Source organism: Nerophis ophidion, linkage group LG05 (genome assembly GCF_033978795.1).
Source record: "Nerophis ophidion isolate RoL-2023_Sa linkage group LG05, RoL_Noph_v1.0, whole genome shotgun sequence".
In the NCBI taxonomy this organism is placed as follows: domain Eukaryota; kingdom Metazoa; phylum Chordata; class Actinopteri; order Syngnathiformes; family Syngnathidae; genus Nerophis; species Nerophis ophidion.
In genome coordinates, this window is record NC_084615.1 from 49,403,741 (window position 1) to 49,413,081 (window position 9,341).

At 43.4% G+C, this 9,341-nt stretch overlaps 1 pseudogene; it reads right to left on the reverse strand.

Annotated features, from left to right (window-relative positions):
• Positions 1-1,838: 1,838 nt before the first annotated feature.
• LOC133552378 (uncharacterized) lies at positions 1,839-4,839 on the reverse strand (annotated as a pseudogene).
• Between the last annotated feature and the right edge of the window lie 4,502 nt (positions 4,840-9,341).

A 9,341-nucleotide genomic window follows, 5' to 3' on the forward strand; every position in this document is an offset into this window, starting at 1 on the left:
TTTTTGTATGACTTTCCAGCCTTCTACCTCCATGCTGCTTTGCATGTGTTGTGTCTCTTGGACCTGTAAGGTCTACTCATCTGTTTTGGTGCTTCTTGGTTTTTGTCATTAAATACATTGTTTACCTGCAGTACGCTTGCTGTCTCTGTATCCTCGGATTCCAGAACAACACAACCATAAAAGGTGTTAGTTGTATTTTCCATACCTTCAAACAAATATGAGAACAATTTTAATACCAAAACAAATCATTGTTTGTATTGAATTTGAATGTGTGATTTTTTTAAATGTTGTTTTAATTATTGTTATGAAAAGAATACTGGTACTAATATTACATTATATAAAAATATTAGGTGGCAACTTGTCCAGGGTGTACACCGGCTTCCGCCCGGTTGTAGCTGAGATAGGCACCAGCGCCCCTCGCGACCCCTAAGGGAATAAGCGGTAGAAAATGGATGGATATGTACATTATGTTGTAGTATACTACATTATATATACAATATTAAAATAACAAATATACAATGTTTTAGTACTATAACAAAATAATACTAACATTAAAGTAATGGTTATTATTATAAATATAATGCTATCATTTGTATTATTAATATTATCATTACTGTAGTGGTTTATGATAAACTGTCATCATCATGGGACTCATATTGTATTTGTCTCAGTCACAGAACTGTGTCAAAAAAGGTTTGTTGATTTTAAAGTTTTTTGATTTTGTTTACATGTCACAACGTCTGAGTTGTAGTTCAAATATCAGGCTTGCAACAATGTCAAAAAATTCGGATAGGACAGAGGTTATCGGTGAGCAGGTCAAAATATGGTCATAGCTCGTATTAAAGTGTCTCGTGAGTGCTTTTCACCTGCGTCAATATTTTGTCAATATTCTTTTGGAAGATAGTTTTTTTCTAGACAAACATTTATCCACATTAGTATTCACCTGCTACTACTTTTGTCTCATTAAAGTGGTATTTTAAGATGAAAATAAAAGTATGTCCTGCTGAGTGTACGTATACTGTTCACAAAATTAATACTAATTAAGAAACTGACACAAATGTATTGATTTTGACACTATACATGTTTTTGTTATAAAAGTGACTTCTTCTCAGACAACTTGTCAGCTTTTTACTGATGAACTTTGACCTGGGACCATGCTTGTGTTCTAAAACACCTGCATAGACGTAGCATCCAATCACAGCTGAGAAGAATCAACAGCAACAAAAGCAACAACCAAAGTGATTAAAAGACAAACATGGTCGCAACCAGGCAGAAGAAGTTTGTCAAACGCGTGAGAGTTTTTCTCAAAATTATTCTTATTCTTGTTCCGGACCTGTTGCCGTGGAAACAGCACATAAATCAATTCAGCCTGTAATTACTGTTGCAAACTAAATTGCTTTCAGATTCTGACGGCACTAACATGCATGCTGCAGTGCACAAATAATGTAACATGAAAAACATATAAATGCAACATTCATTTTGTATCCATTTGTGATTTGTAATCGTGTATCGTGTATCCATTTGTGATTTGTAATCGTGTTATTACATTTTGTATCCATTTGTGATTTGTAATCATGTTATTAATGGAATGCAATAGAAAACAATTTGTACTGTATACGAATAGTTTAATAAATGTTGCATGTACTTTGTTTTAAAACTAATGTCATATACATATGGAGCTAATAAGCTATGGGTAATAGAAAACAGTATATATAAATTAATATGAAAATACCGCAAATTACAAAGCAACCCGTAGAAAATATTTTATGATACTTTTAATGTAGGAAATATACTGCACATCACTAGCCACAACATTAGGTAGTACTATAATACACCGCATGGTGCAACCTGGACACATCATCAGTGATTCTCCCGGGGTCATAGGGTGTTTCGGGTCTTAATCAGACACCCTCACCCGGGCGACCCAGCCGAGGATGATCAGTCCCTCGACTTGTGTCCAGGTAGCGCACTACGCCACACGTCCCCCCTCCTCAACCAGAGCCAACGTGAAGCCTTTTCAGACGCTTCCAATATGTTTTTTATGGCTCTTTGCCTGTGCAGTCCACAAATTCCAAGGAGCCCCAGGACACGGTGTAAGGACTTGCCTGCAAAACCCCTGCAGCCCACCTCAATAGGCTCGCAGCGGGTCTTCCACCCGTTCCTCCGGCAGTCAGCCACAAGATCTGCATATTTCACCCTCTTCCTTTCCTGAGCTTCCTCCATTCTGTCCTCCCAGGGGACAGTTAGCTCAAGGAGCACCACCTGCTTGCTGGTTCCAGACATCAATACCATGTCTGGCCGTAGTGTTGTGGTTGCAATTATGTCTGGGAATCGCAACTGCCTTCCTAGATCAACCAAGAGCTGCCAGTCCCTTGCTGTTGTTAGAAGGCCACCCTGGGTCTTCTTGGAGGGTTGAGGTTTCTCTCCTGCTCGGACAAAGGCAATTGTGCTCTTAGTTGGGTGTTGCCGCTTACTGGTGTTGATGCCAGTGCAGATAGTGTCTGCTATTGCCCGCAGGACCTGGTCGTGGCGCCACCGGTATCTGCCATCTCCCAATGCCTTTGAGCAACAGCTGAGGATGTGTTGTAATGATCCTCTTTTCTGACAGAGCTGGCACACAGGTGTGTCTATCAGGCCCCAGGCAAATAAGTTAGCAGGGCTTGGGAGGACATCATAAACTGACTGGACCAAGAACTTAAATTGGTGTGGCTCTGCTTTCCAGAGTTCGGTCCAGGTGATCTTGCGACCAGCTATGTGCTCCCACTTGGTCCAGGCCCCCTGCTTGCTCATTCCCACCACTCTGCTGAAGCGAGCCTCTTCCACCTCGGCGCGAACCTCCTCTTGGACCAACTTTCTCCTTTCCTTTCCTCTGGCTCTGCTGTAGCTTGGTTTGGTGTTACTACCCAGCCCAGCCCGACCAGTAGCTACGGTTCCCACCACGGTGCTGTGCCGCAACCTCGCCTCTGCCCGCTCCACTGCATCCTGAGCACGCCACTTCCTTCCTGTTCTGACCTCCACACCTGCTGACGATACTTTGCCATCAGCAGAATCTCTGTAGAGCAGGACTTCTCTGGCCCTGGAAACCTTGAACTCCTCTGCCAGACTACTGAAAGGAAGCTGCAGCCCAAACAAAGCAAAGCTGCTTAGGCTCCGTGGCAGACCCAGCCACCTGCGCAGGGACGAGCTGATCTTCCTCTCGAATCCCTCCACGATGGTCATTGGGAATTCGTACATCAGCAGCGGCCAGAGGATACGAGGCAGGATGCCATGCTGATATATCCAGGCTTTGAACTTCCCTGGAAGTCCCGACTTGTCCACCGCTGAGAGCCACATGTTGAGGTTATCGCTGGTAGCTTGACATGCAGCGGAATCCTTCAGATCACCAGTGAAGAGCTTGCCCAGGCTCTTCACTGGCTTTTCTGACACAGATGGAATTTGGATGTCTGCCAGACTGAAGCGAAAGTGTTCGGATACTTTACCCTTCCTCAAGACCAAGGACCTGGACTTAGAGGGCTTGAAACTCATTCTTGCCCAACTAATGAGTCGATCAAGACCTTAAAGGAGCCATCTGCATCCAGACACTGATGTTGTGGTTACCGTGAGATCATCCATGAATACTCTAATCGGAGGTTGCCGGGTGCCGGATTTGGACAAAGGACCTCTGCACTCTACTTCCGCAGACTTCACGAGCATATTCATGGCCAGTGCAAACAGGGACACAGAGATTGTACAGCCTGTGATGATGCCTTTCTCCAGACGATGCCAATCTGATGTTGAAGTGCCAGAGGACACCCTCAGACTAAAGTTGTTGTAATAGTCGAGAATAAGATTGCGAATCTTCTCTGGAACATGGTATCTGCTCAGAGACAATTCCACCAACTTGTGTGGAATTGACCCATAAGCATTGGCGAGGTCCAGCCACAGTACTGTCGAATCGCCTCTGTTCTCTCGCGCCTCACGGATCAGCTGTGTTACCACACCAGTGTGTTCGATGCACCCTGGAACTCCTGGGACTCCTCCCTTCTGCACCGAGGTGTCAATATAGGTGTTCTTCAGGAGAAATCCCATGAGGCGATTGGAAACGATCTTGAAGAAAGTCTTGCACTCAACACTGAGCAGGGAGATTGTCCTGAACTGCTCGATGTTCCTTGCGTTTTCCTCCTTGGGAATCCATACTCCCTCTGCGTACGTCCACTGCTGAGGTACTTTCCCTCTTTTCCAGATCACTCGGAAGATCTTCCAAAGACGCTCCAACAGGCGGGGACACTGTTTGAAGACCTTGTACGGAACTCCACTTGGGCCTGGTGCTGATGCTGTTCTGGCAGATTTGATTACCTCTTTAACTTCTTTCAGAGTTGGTTCACTGGTGTCGAACAGGGTGCAGGGTTCTGGTGGGCATATGAGGGCTGCACAGTGGCCGAGGTCTTGCTCTCTCATGCCTTCGCTGTAGGTGTTCTTGATGTGGAGGTTGATTTCCTCCTCGGGACATGAGAGTTGACCACTGCGTTTTTCTCCCAGCAGCTTCTTTGTGAATCCAAATGGATTTGCAATGAAGGCACTGCGCTTGCGGGCCCTTTTCTTGCCTCTCTTCCTGTGCCACTCGGCACGTCGCAGGGTGAGTAGTTTATCCCTTACCACACCCCTCAGTTCTGCCAAGGCTGCCTTCTCATTGTCGCTTGCCTTCCTGTACTGGCTCCTGAGTACTCTCAGTTCTTGTCTGAGTTGGGAAATCTTGGTTTCTCGCCGGTTTGGAATTGGTGCTGCAGTTGTAGTCTTGGTAGCGCGTTGTTTCTTGATGCCAAACCTGTCGGATGCAATGCTAATTATGAACATGCTCATTGTCTTGAGCGTCTGGTCCACATTACCATTGGCTGTTGCTTCCAGGGCTGTAGTAACATCTTCATCAAACTGTTTCCACTCTGACTCCTTTTTGGCAGCGGGCCACAATATCCGACGATGTTCTGACGGTCTGCTTTGGGGATGCGCCGGTGCTTGGAGGTTCTGGGCACTGTGGGTAGTGTCCGGGCCTGGATCCTCCTCCGTCTCATCAGGTGCCGTAAAGGGTACTGGCACTGTGCGTTGCACCACGGATTTCCTTAGGCAGCCCATCTTGGTCTGATGTATCTTTAGACCATTCGGGTTTTTGCAGACCTTTTTTTTGTAAAACCTGCACCGTCCAATCAAGTCCAGCACAGCAACATTGTATCAATATATCAACAATCATAATACTCTCGGTTTTGTTGTTTTGCTGGCGGTTTTCCCCAGTAGACATTTGTATTTCTTTTTCAGCTTATTGTCTTGTGCAGGTGTTCCAAATATTGTGGCTGTTATTCAAGTGTCATGTCTTACTGTTATTAATAAAACAATTAATATGTCTGATGAAATAAAAACTTCATAGTATATTCAGGACTTCAGGGTGGGAGAGGGGTTAGTGCATCTGCCTCACAATACGAAGGTCCTGCAGTCCTGGGTTCAATTCCAGGCTCGGGATCTTTTTGTGTGGAGTTTGCATGTTCTCCCCGTGAATGCGTGGGTTCCCTCCGGGTACTCCGGCTTCCTCCCACCTCCAAAGACATGCACCTGGGGATAGGTTGATTGGCAACACTAAATTGGCCCTAGTGTGTGAATGTGGGTGTGAATGTTGTCTGTCTCTCTGTGTTGGCCCTGCGATGAGGTGGCGACTTGTCCAGGGTGTACCCCACCTTCCGCCCAATTGAAGCTGAGATAGGCGCCAGCACCCCCCTCGGCCCCAAAAGGGAATAAGCGGTAGAATATGGATGGATGGATAATATATTCAGACAGCAAAAGCAGACAGTTGTGGCTGAAATAAACCCAGAAAGCTGATTATACAAACATGCATGCACACACACACATACACACACGTACACACAAACACAGTATATATACACATTTACTGTGTATATAAACATGTAAGTGTTTCCTGCAAGAAAAGATGTCTAAAGAAGAGTTAAGCACAGGTACACAGCATATATGTCATAAAGCCTAAAAGAAAACATGTGTTGTATAATGCTCATTAACATTACATGTCTATAATTTCCATTTTCATACTGCAGAGCATCACAACAGTCTGCCATCGTCACGGCCCGGGCACATTCTAATGTGCATTCATCTGTGCGCTGCTCTGAGCGCACCTCCAAACGCGCACCTCCAAGCACGCACCTGCGCGCGCCACTCCGGCAGCAGCTGCACTGGTGCTATCAATAGGCTATCTGCACACCTGTAGCTGACGCCAGGCTTCTAAAGCCAGAGCAAACCTGCGTTACGGGCCAGAACGACCCGTCCAGCTTTCTCTCCATGTGCATTCGTGCTCTCCGTGTTTCCCCACCTCTGTGCTCATTATGTGTTGTCCTGTGTCGTGTTCCCGTAGTCCCTCTTAGCTCCCCCGATTCAAGCTTTGTGTCTTGTCTCCCTGGATTTCCTCTGGTCTTTTGTCTGCCTTCCTGGATCTTGACCTCTTGCCTGGACATGGACTTTTGACGCCTCGCTCTTGCCCCTGACCTCCTGCCAGTCTCTAGGGAAGTTTGTGGTTTGCTTGTATTCCAACACGTGATTTCCTCCCAGATGTAAAAACAGGTGGTGGTCAACCAAGCTAAGACGGCTGTTGTACAGCAAGTAACGCGTGCACTGAGTACACAAGGGGCCTGTATACTTGCAAAAAGCAGATATTAACAAAAAATCCAACTATTCAATTTAATATATCTCTATACTTTATCAAAAAAGATTTGGGGAGTGATGATGGATTATTTGTCAGTGGAGTTCCCAAACATGCCAAACTATTGTGTGCTCCAGACATCATTCTACACAACAAAACTGATGAAAACTTGGAACAATTATTTGTGTGGGGCTGGGTCAAGGACCATGGTATCAAGACTCCCTCGGAATGCATCGTATTTGCTCGGGCAATATTCCATTTCAAGATTTAACTCTGTGTCTACTGCCGTGTTAGTTGTCTGCCCTTGCTGTTGCACGTGCCGTTTACAATTATGTGTGTTTTTTCCAGTCTTTATCAAAATATAACGATAGATGTAAGTATTGTGTATCTGCTGAAAGCTTCATTTATGATCGTTGCCTTTGGTAAAAGCTTAACTCTTTTAGGTTTTGCTTACATTAGCTTTCTTTTATTTAGTTTTACAGAGTTGATGTTTTATGGAACACTCCTAAAAAATGTGTCTTAACAAATACAAATAATATCAAGATAATACTTTAATGCGAAACACTAAACATTGAAAGTACATCAAACAAACTTTAACAGAGCGGTCACTGCAATCTCGAGCATTCTTCGGCCCTGCCGCTCCCTTGGACTGGTGTGCGTGCCACTTTTCTCCTTGTCTTTCATAAAATCTTGCACTCTTCAGCCCTTCTGGTTTACCTCTCTAGAAACTCTTTTTAGCCATTTAAACAGTTTGTACAGCTGAAAACAACGCAAGCATAGGGCATTTTTCTTCAAGAAAGGCGACATGGCGCCTAAGTACCTATTGAGAACAGACGCTGGCTTGAACACCACGCATATCTAATGAGCCTGACATGACGTAATTAGAGTCCAAGCAATACTTATGTAAATGTGTTTATTTATTTATTTATTTTTTAATACATTTGAAAAAAACAACAACCTTTTCATATTGTCATTATGGGTTATTGATTGTAATATTTTGAAAACAAAAATGTATTTATTCCATTTCGGCAAAAGGCTGTAACATAACAAAAAGTGGAAAAAGTGAAGCGCTGTGAATACTTTCCAGAAGAACTGTACGTGTTAAAAAATAAAATATAAGTCTATTTATGCACATATCCTTGTTGTATTTTTTCAAATCATATTTAAAACAAACCGTCTGTATCATAGATAATACAAAACAAATGCAAATAAAAGTAATCTCAGTATTTTTAAAGATTTTTTAATATAATATTTTCTCATTAATGCAACAATTTCAATATCAAACTAATGATTTTTTATATTTTGAATTAAAATATGCAAATGTAACAACATTATTATTGTTATTAAACTGAATAAAAACATTATAAAATGATTACGTTTAAAAAAGTGAAGTGTCATTAATGTGAGGGCACCTTGACTCCTGACCCCACAAAAACCTCATTAGCGATCCCACATTGACCCTTCATCACCTCAATTATTGCTTATATTTATCTCATCACACGCATGCGCGCGCACACATACACACACACACACACACACACACACACACACACGCACACACACACACACACACACACACACACACACACACACACACACACAGACACACAGTAAATAATTCACAGATTTTATGTAAATTAGTAAGTTCTGTTCAAAGCTACTGTTACTTTTTCTTTCTTGTCCTAACAAGAAGTCTTGTCCGCTATCATGATGATGAACAGTGACGTGCTGTCAGGTGAAGCAAGTGAGGCAGTGACTCACCTGCCACTAGGTGGCTTAACCATGAGATGTTCCAAAACTAAGTAATAAAATAAAATGAGTTTTAATATTTCTCTTTTGGTTTATGCTTTTTATGTGATTTTGGTGTGGTTCCTGTATATTTTGATCATTTTCATGGTCAAAATCATGGACATTTCATGTTTCCTGAACAAAACAATGCAGCAGATGAGAAGTGAGGCACACACAGGTGGTGCCTCCACGGCTACACACAGTGTGTATTGGGCATGCGTGTGAGGGGGCGCATGCTTCTTGCCACGTGGAAAAGGCAGGTCTTGAGGCAGTAAATACCTCTGCCTCAAGGTAGGGGGCAATATATTGTCAACTTGCAGTTCAATGCCTCAGCAGTACTCTGACTCGTCACACTGGGAGAAGTGGGGGCGCTCAAGCTAGCAGACACAGGTCTCTCCAGCGGAAGCCAGCATTTTTTCTTTTCTTTTTTTTTTTAAACTGTATTTATAACAAACATGGCATTTTTATTAGAGTAAGCCAGCGTTTGTGGGTGTTTTTGTGAGATGCAAAAATATTGTTTAATTTATTGGAATTAAATTGAATTAAATGAATGCTTCTGCCAATATAGAGGATAATATACTGTAGCCAAGATTAAATACTTTTCTGAACTAGACTTTAAGACAAAATGAATGTGTGGTGGGCGTGGCTGGCGCACCTGCAGCGGCACGGGGTGTGGCAGGACCGCCTTCGAGGTTGGCAACAGGCGAGTGGATGACACACCTGAAAGTGTTTGTCTAATCACCTGTCGCTCTGTTAAAGGCAGCAGTCGGTAAGCAGAAAGAGTTGGAGTTGGAGCACCATAAGCAGCAAGAAGGACAGTTGCTGAAAAGCACACGTAGGACACTTTTATTTGAAAAAATAAAAAACTGTTGTAACCCTG